Raw genomic sequence first — 17,397 nt, 5'->3', positions numbered from 1 at the left:
ATTCCATCATTATAACTTTTTCAAATTCTAACACAAAATATAATAAATAATTCAATTTTTTCAAATTCTAAAATAATAATAATATTAAAAAATAATATTCTAATAATATTTTATTATCTTAACTCAACTCAATTCAACTCACTTCAACATCTAAACTCACTCTAAGGCTGAAATCTGCAAAATAATGGATAAGAAGACATCTCCAAAAGAATTCTCTATGAGAAACCTCAAAACAAATCAATTTGTTAAAAGTTAAGGATTTAGAGTATTCTCGTTAGTTTGACTAAATGCATGTATAAAATTTAATTAAAATCATATTTTTTTTATATTTTGTTCATTCCATTTAAATTTAACTTCACATTGAATTAACCATCCACTTTCTATATAATAATAAAATATTATTAAATTAATAATTTTTTTATTTAATTTATTTATATCACATTTTATAATTTTTTCAATTTAATATAAATAATAATTATATTCTAATTAAATTAATATTAAAAAAATTATATTTTCAAATGTCATTTAATATAATAACCAAAAATTGAGATTAAACTTATCTAAAATTCTTATTCACTAACTAAATATCTAGCAACATACCTATTTTAATGTTAATAAAAAACTTGCATTTACATAAACACCTATAAATAGTTAGAGTGAGAAATTAATATTTTAATATTTGGTGAATTAATTATGGTTCTTTATTTTTAGCCAACCATTGTAGTAGAAGTCTAAATTATTTTAAAGATGTCCAATTTAATATGGATCTTTTGGACACAAATTATCTAAATTTTAATTATTCTTTAACTTTGATTAAGCCAATAAGAATACTCTTAATAGTGGAAATAGATCATGATTTTGGACAAGAAAGTATTTCCTACTATACCTTGAAAGGTACATAGGGTACGTTTGTGCAACCCTAATTTTGTTTATTATGGTTGAGCGTCGTTATCGTTCGCATCTAGCTGAGAGCATTCTTATTCGGTGTCTTATTTTATTGTTATTCTCAAATTATAAAAAAATAATTTAGGAAAGAGCTGAAAAATCTCCTCTTATCCCATTCCCTATTTTAGAGTTATGATTTAGGGGATCAACAGTGTTTCCCTAAATATAGGAAATCACTATTTATCTTTTAAATTATCTTTTATCAATATTTTATTCTAGTAAATAAAATAAATTATTCTTCTAATCATCTACACTTTCTCATTTAAATAATAATTTAAAAAATGATTTAAATAATTACTAAAATTTAAAAATATTATCATACTAGCAAAAAATTAATTTAAATTTTTGTTTAAAATATTCACTGAAGATAATTTTTCAAAATATAAAAAAATATTGAGTAGTTAAGTTTGTAAATGAAAATAAGAGAAAACAGAAATAAAAAGAAATATAAAAATATTATTTTAATAAAATAGATAAATGATAAAAAATGAGATATAGAATATTTTTAAAAAATAAATAAAATTTATAATAAAATTATAAGAGTGTAATTTTTAACTAAAGATTGTGAATACTCTAATAGCATCGCATGCTCTTCTCTATCCACAGTCCACACTACGTAAGACAACATGTCGGTGTCGAGAACCGGAAAGTGACCTCTGTCGTTAGCAGTACGACTGACTTAATTGTGAGAAGGTTGTGCACGTCATGTCACTCTAATCATGTATTGAAAGAAAAGCTAGCATCGTGGAAGACGAGAAAAATATTTTTTTGTCTATTTAATTTAGTGAAAGTTTATTAGGTCGTCTCAAGTTGATCGTTCCATTTAATCGTTAGTTAATTTTTTTTATTTAATAATTAAGAAAATAATTTTAAATATATTAATATATTGATGTATTTTTTTATTTTTTAAAAATATTTAAATATATTAAAAAAATATAAACAAAACCACTAGACAGTATATCTAACAGTAAGAGTAGGTCGTCATATTAACCCCACTCTTTAATTTCTAAGCCGCCCCACTCTTTAATTTATCACCTCATTTTGATATTTAGTATATTTTAATTTTTTTATTTAATAATTAAAAAATAATTATTATTATATTGATATTTTTTTTATTTTTTAAAAATATTTTAAAATGATAAAAAAAAAATATGAATAAAATAAATAAAAATATGATCTCGGCATAAGTTACGGCGGACTACTCTGAGCGGTGGGAAGAAATTAAAGTAACGATATGAGTTGTATGGAAGTGATAACTTTATCATTCTTAATCAATTAAAAGAACGAATGACGTAGTACTGAGAACACGCACGCTTCATTACATGGTTCATGCATATATATGGCACCGATCGAGAGTCGTGTTACGACATGAGGAATGTGTTTTGCATGATGATGATGAGGAATGGGACCTGATCCACCGCATTGAGTTGTATCTCTTATTTTGTGATGGAGATCAAAGGTTGGCCTACGCACATGATATTTCTTCCTAGCTTTCTCCTTGCAAGTCATGCATGCTGTCAATTGGCTTGATTATCATGTGTTGCATGCATGGGAGTTCGTTTTCTAATTATTATTCACTAGCGCCTCCCAAGTTACAAAGACTTCTCTATTTCGAAAAGAAAAAGTCTATTATACCGTCCAAATCTTATCGTTCGGTTTGACCATTCGATTTTTTTTTTTATCGATTAATGAAGAAAGTGATTTTAAATATATTGATATATTTTTTTATTTTTTTAAAAATATTTAAATATATTAAAAAATATAAATAAAAAAATTAATTTTACAATTAACAATAACACCGAATGATGCTATTCGAACGACATAGTAATACCACTATTTTGCAAATTTTGAGGGACACATTAACAGAGGTGAGAGGAAGTCCCATGCACCTTCTCTTCTCCTTTTTCTTTTTCAGCTTTGGCCATGATTTCTCTCGCCGTTTTTTACACTCCATTTGTCGTTGTTTTATGACTTTCCTATCGATAATTTCTAAATAGAGACAATTCAGAAGAGGAACATGGCTGCATGTCCTAAGCTAGGCCACCGTTTATGAAGACATCATCATGATGTCCGAGCTTTTGTAGGGCGGATCAACTTTTGGCGCCTTAATTACCATGATGAGGGAGAAGGATTATCTAATTGATGCCCTTAGGAATCAGTATCAAATAATCTAAGGTTTTTGTATGGGATTTGTCCTAATTTAAGTCTATCCAACTTTAAATTCTCTCTCATATTTCAGTTCTCAAATGCTTAATATGATCATTATAAACACATGATAACCTCCTTTACATAAAACGTCTCTAAGCTAAGTAAAGATATATCTAACCCTACAAAAATCATTTACCATGCATATCATATAATTAATTTAAATGCCAACCTCATTTGTGTTCAAACTTGACCTCTAAATAATTTTCTATCTTGTTATGCACAAAACATTATAAGTATCATAACCATCCATGCAATCATTATGCACAAATCATGAGAATCACAGCCCATCAATGAAATCATTAGTTTCGAAATTCAACAAAACCGAGCATGACAAAACCTAATTTATACAAAACCTAAGGATCAAAGAAATCGACTTTAAGATAATAGAGGATAAAGAAAAACTCTCATGAAGAGTCATTGATAATTTTAAAAGACTTAGAGCACTAGTAGTGAACTCAACAAAATTATATTTTGGTCAAAGTTTAACTATATTGCATAAAAACTCACTGTAGTTGACTCAACAAAACTATAGTATTTTTAATTTTGATCATTTTCATTGGCCAAATTTGTTGAGTCTAAGTTGCTGGCTAAATATTATTTTGACATAAAAGATTCTCTCTCCCTTGTGCTATTCGTTTCGCACGAACTCACAACTCTAGAAAATTCCTCTTCGTCTCAAAAGCACGAAGCACCCAAATCCCAAACTCAACTACAGAATGTGACCAATTTCCATCAGTCATCATTTCAAAGACGTGGCATTATCTTGCTGGGATGCTTCAAGTTCTAATCCTGTAATATTATGATTAGTTGATACTAATTTTTTCTTTTAAAATCTAATATCAATGTTAGAAATCAATGAGTACTTTTTTAATAACGAATAAATATTCAAATTATAATTATAATTAAAATAAATGAAAAGTTTAAAATTAATATTTTAATAAAATAGCGATAGAGTTGGAGAGTCTGTTATTTAGTATTGTTGAAAAGTGGCTAGCTAAATTTATAAAAATGAATTCTCTAGCTAAATTTTAGTCAAACTTTGTTGAGTCTACTACTAATATTGGTTAGTTTGGGCACCGAGGTATTCTCGGGTATTTTAAGATATCCTCATATATTTCTTTTCCAAATATCATTCAAACACAAAACACTTTAACTTCGAATCTTTAACTTTTCTATTCAATTATTACTTAATCATTATCCAAACACAAAAACCTATATAACTTTCCCAAACTTCTAAATAAAATAAAAAAATTAATACAACTTCTTTAAATTTCAAAACAAAAATAATATTAAAAAACTGTATTAAAACAATTTGTTAATTTTATAATATTATCTTTCGTTTCCTAAAACTCAATATAATATTTTAACTTAAATTATTTTACCACTATCCATTAATTATTTTATAATTATTTACAGAAATTTTGAGATATACTAAATGTCCAAACGAGCCTAACTCTTCCCTTCTTGGATGTCACTTCCTTTTGATGCACGTGATGCCTCCTCCAACTTCGGCTAATTTCATGCTTATACTTCTTGTGATGGCACCACATATACGTACGAATATTCCAAATTGTCTTTAAATTGATGCCTTACCCCTCTCTCTCTCTCTCTCTCTCTCTCTCTAAATATATATATATATATATATATATATTTACACCTACACAAGGTTCCAAATTATCTTGAAATATTCTATGGTCAAATATTATTAACCAAGATTAAAGAGTAACAAGATACAACCAAAGCAAAGCAGTTACTCCACATGATGTGTGTGTGAATACTAATCCAATTTGAGTTTTTGCTCAACAATTCTATTTTTTCCATTCTGTAATGACCTAAAAGAAATTAAACCTTAGAAAACGTCATGAAATTCCAAAAAGATTTCACGAATTGAGTGACCATTTGATTTTATTTTGTCAGCATAGTCAGCTCCCGATCCCGATCCGCTATGGTGATAGCATTGTCTTCCTATTTAATTAAGACACTTGGGAGAATAAGTTTACGAAATGAATTGCACCATTAGCCCCGGATGAATATTTATGATTTTATAGTACAATAAAAAATTTCGATTTTTCTAGATGAATAGAGAACGAGAGTGCCTCTATATTTAATTAAGGATCTTAGTAATCGAATTTCATGAAAACAATTGGACCACTAGACTCATAGGAATATTTAAGATTTTATTATGCAATAAAAGTTTCAAGATTTTTCAGATGAATAGTAATACCTGCGAGAGTGCCACGTGGCAACCTATTCAAATAGTTGTCAAATCACCGTGTAGGATGTCTAGATCCACTTAGAATCGCTAGGATTACTTTTTGGTTCGACGCCTGACACAATAGCCACTCATATGAATAGTGTTAGGATACATGTCACAGGGAGATTGAAGTGAAGAAAAGGAAGGGTAAATCAAGCCATATGATCATGCCACCTATGCTAAATACTATTCCATCCAACCAAAACACTATTTGGTCAATGAAAAGAGGGTTTCAACCATAATGAAATTTCATATCCTTGAGAGTCAACCGAAACCCTAAATCTCATGTGAAGGTTGAAACCCTAAATTTGGCTTCCAAACTCTAAAGTGACTAGTTTTGATTAAGTGTTTTATCACTTAGATAAATCACTTCCTTATGCAATTAATCACTCAATTATCCACTCATACACCCTTAGTCATTCCCTTACATCTTGATAATTTTATTTAACGAAGAAAAGTTTGTTTTAAACCAAGCAATAGCCAAAACCTAACTAGACCCCAAACTAAACCCCATTCGGTTAGGCCCTTTTTAGTTTGCCAAAGACTCCAACTTAAGCCAAGCTTCTTGGACAAGTTTTCCCACTCTTACAAACCCATACTCAGGGTCTCATGACATCTCATGATTGACCACAAATAGTGGCTTGATGGCAAGCCAAAACCACCACACACTAGCCCCCATCACTTGGTCAGACTGCAGTAAATTTGCTGCCCTCACTTTAGCCTTTCTGTTGTGAAAAACAATGACAATAAGGTAAAAAGCAAACACAGGAAAACAAGCAATTACACAGACACAATATTTATGTGGTTTGGCAAATTGCCTACATCGACGGGAGTTGCAGAGGATTTTTATTTCTTGAGGAATCACAATACAATAGTATGAGACGGCTACTGTTCACATTAGAACAGTCACAAGTCAAGAACAAATCCCTTTTTACATCATGCGGCGGAAACCCTAAAAATATTATAAATAGTGATGTTCGCTTGAGCGGCGTGTTAAGCCCACATCGAGCGTACCTGTTTCCTGCAATCGCTCGAGGCATGTGTCGAGCGGCTCTTCAAGCGAAGCTCTCTGACTTCCCTCCTCTAGAGCTGTGTGTTGAGTGGTGTCGAGCGAACTTTCTCTGACTTGCCTTTGCCTCGAGCGGTCTGTCGAGCTGTCTTTGAGCGAAACTCTTTGACTTGTATTCGCTGGAGCGGCTAGACGCTCTGCTCGAGCGGTGTGAATCAGACTCCATAATACTCAACAATTCTCCCACTTGTAGACTGGTACACCCATAGTATTGCCCTCTGCCTCAAACATGATATCCTCCACCTTTGCAACTCACTGCCCCTGTCTTCATGCTAGAAAACCAACTGAAGTTGCGCACAACTTCAGTTTCTCAAGTGTAATACCCTTTGTCAACCTATTAGTAGGGTTCTTACTTCCACAAATTTTTTCAAGTAACAACTGTCCATCATCTAACAATGATCGTATAAAATGATATCTAATTTGAATGTGCTTGTCTTGGAATGAAATGCTAGGTTCTTGGCAAGGAATATGACACTCTGATTGTCACTGTAGAGAGTGCCCTTTTGATTCTTTTTACCCAATTCCTCCAAAAAGCCCTGTATCCAAACCATCTCCTTTGCAGCTTCTGAAACTGCAATATACTCAGCTTCTGTAATAAACAAAGAAATTGTCTTCTATAGATTGGAACCCCATGAAACTGTAGTACCACCCAGAGTGTAAATAAACTCTGTGATACTTTTTCTGCTATCAGTATCTCCAGCTAAATCAACATCAACGTAGCCTTGCACCTCTAAGCCCTCTCCTGAGAAATACAAGCAAGTTTTTTAAAAGCCTTTTAGGTACCTCAAAATCCACTTCACTGCTTACTAATGTTGTTTTCCAGGGTTACTCATATATCTACTCACAACTCTCACTGCATGGGCAATATCTGGTTTAGTGCAAACCATAGCATACATAAGTGAATCAATAGCTGAGGCATAAGGAACCTTACTCATATAGTCTTGTTCCTCCTCTAACTTTGGTATCTGATCCTTGTTGAGTCTAAAGTGACTACCCAAGGGTGTGCCAATTGGCTTGGCCTTGTCCATATTGAACCTGTTGAGTACCATTTTCACATACTCAGCCTGTGAGAGTCTCAACGTGCCTCTGACTCTGTCTCTGACAATTCTCATGCCAAGGATTTGCTTTGTAGCTCCCAAATCCTTCATTGCAAAGTGCTCTGACATCTGATTCTTTAGATTATTGATCTCATCAATATTTGCCCCTGCAATAAGCATGCCATCCACATATAGCAACAAAATAATGTAAGAATTGTCAAACTGTCTGACATAGCAGTAGTGATCTGCTTGACATCTGATATACCCTGCACTGCACATGAAACTGTCAAATTTCTTGTACCAATGTCAAGGAACTTGTTTCAGGCCATACAGGCTCTTCTTCAGTCTGCAAACTGAACATTCCTTTCCCTGTACCACAAACCCCTCAGGTTGGTGCATGTAGATGTCTTCTTCAAGATCTCCATAAAGAAAAGCAATCTTCACATCTAACTACTCAAGAAATAGATCTTCAGTAGTAACCATAGTCAAAACTAACCTGATCGTTGTGATCTTTACCACAGGCGAAAAGATCTCGGAGTAATCAATACCTTGTTTTTGCTGAAAGCCTTTTACAACAAGTCTGGCCTTGTACCTCTCATTGCCATGATGCTCCGTTTTCACCCAGTACACCCACTTGTTGTGTAATGCCTTCTTCCCTGATGACAGTTCTATTAACTCACATGTCTGATTCCCTAGCAAGGAATCCATCTCATCCTTCATGGCCAACTCCCACTTGTTAGAATTTTCATCTTGCAAGGTTTCTTGGTAACTCTGCAGTTCCCCACTATTTGTTAACAGAATATAATTCAAAGTAAGTGAGAAACACTGTGGAGGACGAATAGTCCTAACTCGCCTGCGAACTGTAGTTGTAGGAGTGGACGGCTCTGGACTGACTGCGAAATAATAGGAATGGGTGCAATGGACCTACTCTCCCCGTCACTCATTTCTCTACACTACACTGTGGCCTCTATAGTAGGTCATCCAAACTCACAAACTCAGACTCCTGAGGAGCTGCTTCAGCAACTATACTAGACTTGTCCTTGTACACAATCTTATCATTGAAAATCACATTCTTGTTTCTTATAATCTTCCGACTCTGATCATCTCAGAAAAGATAGCCAAATGCCTTGTCTCCATAGTTATTGAAATAACATTTTCTTGACTTAGCCTCAAGTTTACCACGAGCATCAAAATCAATAAGAACATAAGAAAGACAACCAAAAGTTTTAAGATGAAAAAATTTGACCTCTTTCCAGCTCCAAGCCTCCTCAGGTAGTCCACAATCCAACAGAACTAATGGCCATCTGTTTATCAAGTATACTGCAGTGCTAACTGCATCTACCCAAAAAGTAGGTAGTAGCCCAGTGTGCAGCCTCATGCTTCTAGCACGCTCATTTATGGTTTTGTTCATGCGTTCAACAACTCCATTTTGTTGTGGTGTCCTAGGAATGGTCTTCTCCATTCTGATACCCTGAGTTGCACAATACTCATTGAATCTACCATCAATATACTTACTACTATTATCAGACCTCAAGCATTTCAACTTCAAGTATGTCTCTATCTCAACCATGACCTTCCAAATTTTGAACACATTAAATACATCAGATTTATGCTTCAAAAAATAGACCCATACCTTCCTACTGTGGTCATCAATAAATGTGATGTAGTAACGAGAACCTCTAAGAGATGCCACTAGGGAAGTCCCCATACATCAATGTGCACAAGATCTAGTTTCCTTTCTTCATTGTTCTGCCACTCTTCAAGAAACTGACATTCTTCTGTTTCCCCATAATACAACTCTCACACATACTGAGATCAACTGACTTCAGTTCTGGTAGCTTGCCTTTAGATAGAAGTTCTTTCATGCCCTTCTGACTCATATGGCCAAGCTTGCAATGCCACAAATCTGTTGTGCTCTCTACAACGATAGTAGCAATAGTGTTATTCAAACCAGTAGTCATATAAAGTGTACCAGTTTTCTTACCCCAAGTCAGTACCAATGCCTCTTTGGTGACCTTCTAGGTGCTATCTGAAAACACTACTGTGGCCACAATCATCAAGCTGCCCAATAGAAATGAGATTCTTCTTCAACTTTAGAATATGTCTGACCTTCTGCAAGGTCCATTTGTTCTTGTTAGGGAGTGCAATGTCAATGTCTCCCATCCCTACTACATTGAAAGCCTTTCCATCAGCCAGATACACCTTCCCAAAATTACCTGCAACATAGTTCTACATTATCTCCCGATGGGAAGATGTATGGAAGGAAGCCCTTGAATCAAGTATCCAGTCATCAACTGGACTATGAACTATATGTAATAGTACATCCTGTACTTCTTCAGTTACCACATTAGCACTATTATTTTCGGTCTTCTTGGGATTTCTGCAATTCTTCTTAATGTGGCCAGCTTTGCTACAATTCCAGCAAGTTGCCTGCTGACCAGGCCTTGACTTGCTCTTGCCCCTATTCTTTGATTTTGATCTGCCTCTGTTTGAGTTTCTATCTTATGTTCTCTCCCAAGAGTCAACATTCAGCGCTGAACTCAAACCCGGGGTCTCGCATGAATCTCTCATGCGCACCTTGTCAGCCAAAATCAAATCACGGATATCATCATATTTCAACTTTTACTTACCGGCAGAATTATTGACAACCATTCTCATGGCTTCCCAACTATTTGGAAGTGATACCAATAGTATCAGTGCACTTATCTCATCATCAAATTCAATTTCAACAGACGACAATTGATTTGTGACAGTATTAAAATCATTTAAATGTTATGCAACAGACGTACCATCTGCCATCTTCAAATTGAATAATTTTTTCATCAAATGTACCTTGTTATTCTTTAATGGCTTTTCATACATACTTGACAAAACCATTATGAGATCTGTAGTCGTCTTCTCCTTGATGACATTGTGAGCAACGGATCTTGACAGGGTTAGTCGAATAACCCCCAGAACTTGTCGATCCAACAGGTTCCAATCAGCAACTGACATGCTGTCCGGCTTCTTCCCCAACAATGGAAGATGAAGTCTCTTCCCATAGATATAATCCTCTATCTGCATCCTCTAGTATCCAAAATTTGTGTCATCAAACTTTCTCGATCCCCTATACATTCACTTCCTCTCCAGCCATTATTTTTCCTCAGATTCGAACCTGGCTCTGATACCAATTGTTGTGAAAAATGATGACAATAAAGTAAAAGCAAACATGAAAAAATAAGCAATCACACACGACACATTATTTACGTGGTTCGGCAAATTGTTTACATCAATGAGAGTTATAGAGGATTTTTATTTCTTGAGGAATCACAATACAATAGTATGGGACGGCTACAGTTCACACTATAACAATCACAAGTCAAGAACCAATCCCTTTTTACATCATGCTGCAAAAATCCTAAAAATATTAGAAATAGTGATGTTCACTCGAGTGGCGTGTCGAGCTCACACCGAGCAAACCTATCTCCCGCAATCGCTCGAGCCATGTGTCGAGTGGCTCTTCAAGCGAAACTTTCTGACTTCCTTCCGCTCGAGCTGTGCGTCGAGCGGTGTCGAGCGAACTCTCTCTAACTTGCCTTTGCTCGAGCGGTCTATCGAGCTATCTTTAAGTGAAACTCTTTGACTTGTATTCGCTGGAGCGGCTAGATGCTCTGCTCGAGCAGTGTGAACCAGACTCCATAAAACTCAACACTTTCCTCCACCTTTTCAGCTGACCACCACCCATCCAAAGATAACTAATCCACCCACCATGTCAGCTCTCCTTATTCCCCATGCCCCACACCATTTTAGCCCACAGTTAGACACTTTTCAGCCACAGAAACCGAGAGAGAGCTTGGGAGAGTTTTCTGGCAATTTTTCCTCTAACATTTCCAGCCCTTTGTAAGTCAATTTCTATGGCTCAAACTTTTATCAATTTGTTCTATTTTGAGTCTAGTTTACTTGAATATGTGTTGGAAAAATTTTCATGGAGTTTTGATTGGTGAAAGTTGAGTTTGAAGATTCAAATGTTCTATTTTGACAGTTTTTGGTGTTCATTGATGAACCTTGGACGTTTGGGGTTATTTGGATGAAATAATGTGTGGATCTCAACTTGATGAGGTGATTACTTGATTTATATACATGCTAGGATGTGAATCAAAACCATATAGATTTTTATAAAATAATTTTGCAGCATGATTTCAAAGTGATAGAAACTATATGGCTCAAAACAATTTATGTTTTAGAGTGATTTGTGATTTTGGCTTTGATCTTCATATTTGTTGTTCTTGATCTATGTGTTCAGAGTTTATTTTTGGAGAGTTATGGTTTATATCTTTGATGGAATGTTGTCATACATGCAAGAGTTTGTTTAAAACTCAAACCAGAGGCCCTTGGGTATGAGTTGTTGTTTGGATGAAACTTTTGCCAAATCATGCTGGGTTTAATGCTTAGATCAAGTTAGATTTTGAGTGTGAGGTATATGATTGTATTTCTTGAAGACTTATTGCATGGAAATAAGGATCTAGTGATTGTTTTTCAAATCCAAAGCATGCTATGCTCAATTTCATGGTTGTTATGCAAATCGATTGTGTTGAATGGTGATTTATGATTTTTGGTTGTTTAATCAAGCATGCTATCACTTAGGTTTGGATGATGAACATGTTAGGAGAGTTATTTATGGACTTTTGGAGTCCTTGAGTATATCATTAAGTATGTGTGGTGGTAAAAAATCATTTCCATGTTTATTATGTTTATTATAAATTATTATAATATGTTATGTCATTTGTCATAGGTTTATTTTGTTACTCATCATGTCATGTCACATGCATTGAGTATGTCATGAAATATTTTCAAGTTAGTTGGAGTTTTTTTTTTAATTTTTATCACGATCCCATGTGCTAGGATGAAGAGTTATCTCAGTAGAACTCATTTGTCCATGCTAGAGTGTTTAAACTAGTTGTGAAATCTCATGGGTTGATAAAGTCCCGTCAATAGGTCTCAAATGGATCCTAAGTAACTGGTTACCTGAGCGATGTCAGACACCCAATGCCGGTGGTGCCAACTATACGTTTATTAACTTTAAATCAATTCCGTTATCATGATGAACTCATAGCTAGCGTAGATGTTTGTGATGTGATGAGATACTGCCATGAGCACACTATCATTGGGGAGTGGTGGAGCATCCGCAGTTTCACGTTTAATCAGCCATGTATATGTTGAACAAGGCCTCATATTCATGTCACATTCATGTCAAGTTATGTTACATTCAATTCATTCAAGTCATATTATGTCCATGTGCAGTCACATTATTTTTAAGTCAAATACATTTCATGCTATTTGTCAAGTCATGTCACACATGTTCAAGCTCATGTCATGATGCTCACATGTCATTTTATTGCCATATATGCATATATATACTATTGATAGCTTGGTAGCTTACTTCCTGATATTTGTAAATAAATTTCACTTGGTAATCCCAACTACCATTCCCCTTGAAATGGTAGACGATGTGTCAGAATTTGGAGAACCCATGCATAGCAGACTAGACAAGATCGAATAGACCACAATGCATTGATGAGGATTTAATAGCATTAGTTCTCTAGTTTTTTGGTGTGATTATAGATATCATAGACGAGCTGCATGAGTGGTTTAGCTATTTAGTGCAATATTTTTTTATTTCAAGTCTATATTTATGGAGCGCTGTCTCCAGTACTTATTTTATTACAAACATAATGGAAAAGTATTCTAACATTTTGGATATCTATTTATTATGGAAATATGAAACATGTTTATATTTTTGGGATATAGTACTTCTGGTACATTGTGTATTGCTAAAAATAATTATCCGCTTCAAATATTGCATATTGTTAGATGCATGCTAGATGCATTGCATCCTAAACTGTCATGAATAGGGATATGTAATTTGGTGTTATGTGTCCCGATACTTTCAAGCTCCGCCAAATCCCAAGCAGAGCATACGGGCGTCACAGGGTGGTATCAGAGCAATACGTTTATAGATAAACCCACATGTCCTAGGAATTATACCTGAACATAGGATTGAATTTTTAGTCTTTTATTAGGCTTGAATTTTTAGTCTTTTATTAGGCTTGAATTTTTTGAAGTATAAGAGTAAGTATGTGAATCTTAAATCTTATATATGTAAGCATATGTTTCAGAAAGTAACACATGGTGCGTGGTAGAGCGCTTAGGATCTTGTTGGAGACAACAACTGGGAGAAATATAATTTTCCAATGGGTGATGGCAAGGGATAGCTGAAGCCCTTCGTTTGTTGATAGACGTGCTCAGACAACAGCAACAGCAGCAAGTGCTCGTGCATAAACTTGAAGTTAGGGTTTGTCCCTACGGTTCGGGTAGCTTAAGCCCTTCGTTTGTTGACAGATGTGCTTAGACAACAGCCGCAATAGTAGCAAGTGCTCGTGCATAAACTTGAAGTTAGGGTTTGTCCCTATGAAAAGTTTTTGGTGTACCGTTACTCGAGCTGTTTCAGTAACAAAGGGCCCAAGAGAGCAGACAAGTGGATGATTGATCTCATCAAATATTTGAGATTTGTGGTTACACTGAAGACTAGAAATTATTTTACGCTAGAAATCTGCTTCAAGGTGAAGCAAGCATATGATGGGATACACGAAGGCAGCTTCTAGCAAGGGAGTTGGGAACTCTAGCTACTTTGACTTGGGGAAGGTTCCAGGAGGACTTCGACAACATATTCTTCCCAAATTTAGTAAAACAATAGAATGCACAAGAGTTCACATCTCTGGTACAAGGCAACATGAATGTGGAGCAGTATGGTTCCAAATTCATGGCATGGGAGAGGTTCGCACCTCACCTGATTTCAACTGAGAGGATAATAGCACAAAAGTTGAGAATCCGCAACTAAGTGGCATGCTTGAGAATTGATAATTACCAAGAGTTGGTATATGTAGTTGTTGCATAGATTAATTCTGAACTGAAAAGAGCCATGCCTTTTGCTGCAAGTGGAAGTGCAAAAAAGAAAAGGGCTTTTACTAATCCAGTTAAGGGAAATGGCATAGTGATTAGAAGGCAGATGCCACCTTCAGAACTCAGTTTGCAAAGTGCCACAAGCTTCACGCTGGAGAATGCAGTTTCAATTACGGGGTTTGCTTTTAAGTGCAAATAGTCTAGTCATATGATCAAAGAGTGTCCTAACGTAGCCTAGAGCAGTGGAGCCGGTTACAATGCTGATAGCAAGCCAATGCCAAGGTCCCACATCCCAGCAGGAGTGTATGCTATAACTCCAGGATATGTTGATGTTGATGCTCTAGAGATAGAGGAAGCAGGTGTCATTACTAGTGTTCTCTAACACCTCCGAGTCATTAAGTTAGCTAATGTTGGTAGAATTGTTGTTAATAGTAGTACTGCTTTGTTGTCGATGTAAGGGAGTGTCAACTTGTTGAGGTTCACAACTTGTGCACTATTCGATTCAAGTGCGACGTAGTCTTTTGTGTCTGTAGCGTGAACACGGTTTTGTAGTTTCCAAATTGAGGTTTTACCTCATAAGGTTGTAGTGATGATTCTTGGCGGGAATACAGTAGCCTGTATCCGAGTAGTTAAAGAGTGTCCTATAGAGATAGGAGGTAGTACTTTGAAGGCTGACTTGATGGTTTTCGGTCTGATGGAGTTTGATATGATTTTGGGGATATACTAGTTGTTCAAGCACTATGCTAAGATAGGCAGTCAGAAGAGGGACGTTGTGTTTGAACCCCCGAATAAAGATAGGGTTAGTTATGAGGGAACGTCGGTTAAAGCCACCCCTCTAGTGATTTTTGCTTTACAAGCTAAGAGGTACATCGAAGATGGTGCCTAAGTATTTTTTGCGATTGTTATAGATAAGTCAGTCAAAACTGAAGAAGTATATGGGATACCCATGTTTAAAGACTTTCATGAAGTTTTCGCTAATGAGTTATTTGGATTACTGTCGGATAGAGAAACAAAATTCGAAATAGAGTTGGACCCCACGATGGCTCCGATGCATAAGGCATCGTATTGTATGGCCTGGGATAGAATGAGAGTATTTCAAGTGAAGTGTAGTTCTATTATAAGTTTAGTTGCTTATGCATTAGATAGAAAATGACATCAAGGTTATGTGTATGTATGTAGGTTGACATCTGACACGTACATGAATGGACTGCATGATATGAAAGTAGCATGTAGTCCAGGTAAGTATTATGTTTATACTCTTCTAGAGTTTTTCTAAATGATATGAAAATGAAAATGAAATGTTTTTTCTTTACGAAATGAAATGAAACAATTTTTTATAAAAAAACATGCTAAGCGTTCAAAAGTATACATATGTATGGCCCTTCTTGGCAGCCCATTTTATGCAACCAAAATATTAAATGTATGCATGTGAATGGATGACTATACGCGGTATCTATTGTATATATTTTCACGAAATGAGATGTGAGGCCTATGCCTCGTGCTTTTAAGCGATGCTTAAAACGATGCTAAGAAAGTATTTTAAAATGTCTCTATGAATTGGTGTTAAAATGTCCTTATGAATTGATGCTTTATGAATGCCATGAAAGTGATGTTTAAACTCATGCTTTTAAATGACATTTTTCTATGAACGAACTGTTAAATGAAAAAGACTGAAAGTAAAGAACTGAACTGAAAGAAAGAACTGAACGTTTAATGCATGAAAATACGTAACGGCCACATGAATGAATGAAAAGGGTACCAAAGGACTGGGCAAATTGCAATGCCAAGTAAGTAGTACTGGTAGTGCCTCTAGTGCTACCTCCTGACTGAAAAAGATTCTCAACCCGTGGCCACGGACGGAATCCGGGTCCAAAGGAAGACTGCTAACCCTAACACATGGGGTGTAACAGTGTGTACTGACTAAAGAAAGTGATAAGAAAGAATGTATGAATGCATCAAACTCTTTAGGAAATGAAAGCACTGATGAGAGAAATGTTTTACGAAAAGAAAACTATTTTTAAAGAAAAATCCAGCCTAATGATGTTTTCAAAGGAATGCATGTATGCATTACGTATAGTATGTATGGAATGATGAATGCATGACTGAAAACCTATGTTATTATATTTTAATTGTATGAAGTAATATTTACTGAGTATTCGACTCATTTTAGTTTTTATGTGTGCTCTTCCCCCATAGGAACTGAATGAGCGAATGTAACACCTCGCTCATTCTTTCTAACATAAGCAAATTTTGAGGACGAAACTTATTACAAGGAGGAGAGGATGTAACAGTTTGCCCTTCTCTCTAGCGACTACGAGTCTCGTCTTACGTGCCAAACCCGATGGCGTGTTAAGGTATTATATGATTTCTAAAGTAAGTCCAGTGTTTTAAAGCCCTCGAATATTTTAAATGTCCTAGAAATATTTATATCAGGTATTTACAATATTATTGAACCAAACCTGATTTTAAATAAGACTATTATAATAATTTTGAAGAGCTCCAAAATATTATAATTGTAGGAAATCATTTTAATATCATTTTATTAAAATGATTTCAGTTATTTAAACTGTTATGTGATTTAAATTATGTTGAAAACTCTAATTAATTAGATGATTTATTCTCTTAAAGATATTAAATAAGACTTCATCATTTTATTAATGATGAAATAATATTATTTTATAAACTAAAGTTTAGTTTAAATAATATTATATCTTAATTCATCTAAGTGTTTTTAAGTTAAATCGGTGTTTAATCTCTTACTGTTAGATTGTTTTGAAGTTCCCAAGGTCAAGGGTTATGATTAAAACCCAGCCCCTCTCTCTTTCTCCCTCACTTTCCTTTCTTATTCTCTCTCCTCCCTTTCCCTTAGCTTACATCGCACGCCCCCTCTCCCTCTCACCCGATTCTCTTCTTCTCCCGCTTGGCGACACCATAAGCCGCCCAGC

Source organism: Juglans microcarpa x Juglans regia, chromosome 8D (assembly GCF_004785595.1).
Source record: "Juglans microcarpa x Juglans regia isolate MS1-56 chromosome 8D, Jm3101_v1.0, whole genome shotgun sequence".
NCBI lineage: Eukaryota > Viridiplantae > Streptophyta > Magnoliopsida > Fagales > Juglandaceae > Juglans > Juglans microcarpa x Juglans regia.
The sequence above is the reverse complement of the archived record's forward strand: the minus strand, read 5'-3'. Positions refer to the sequence as shown.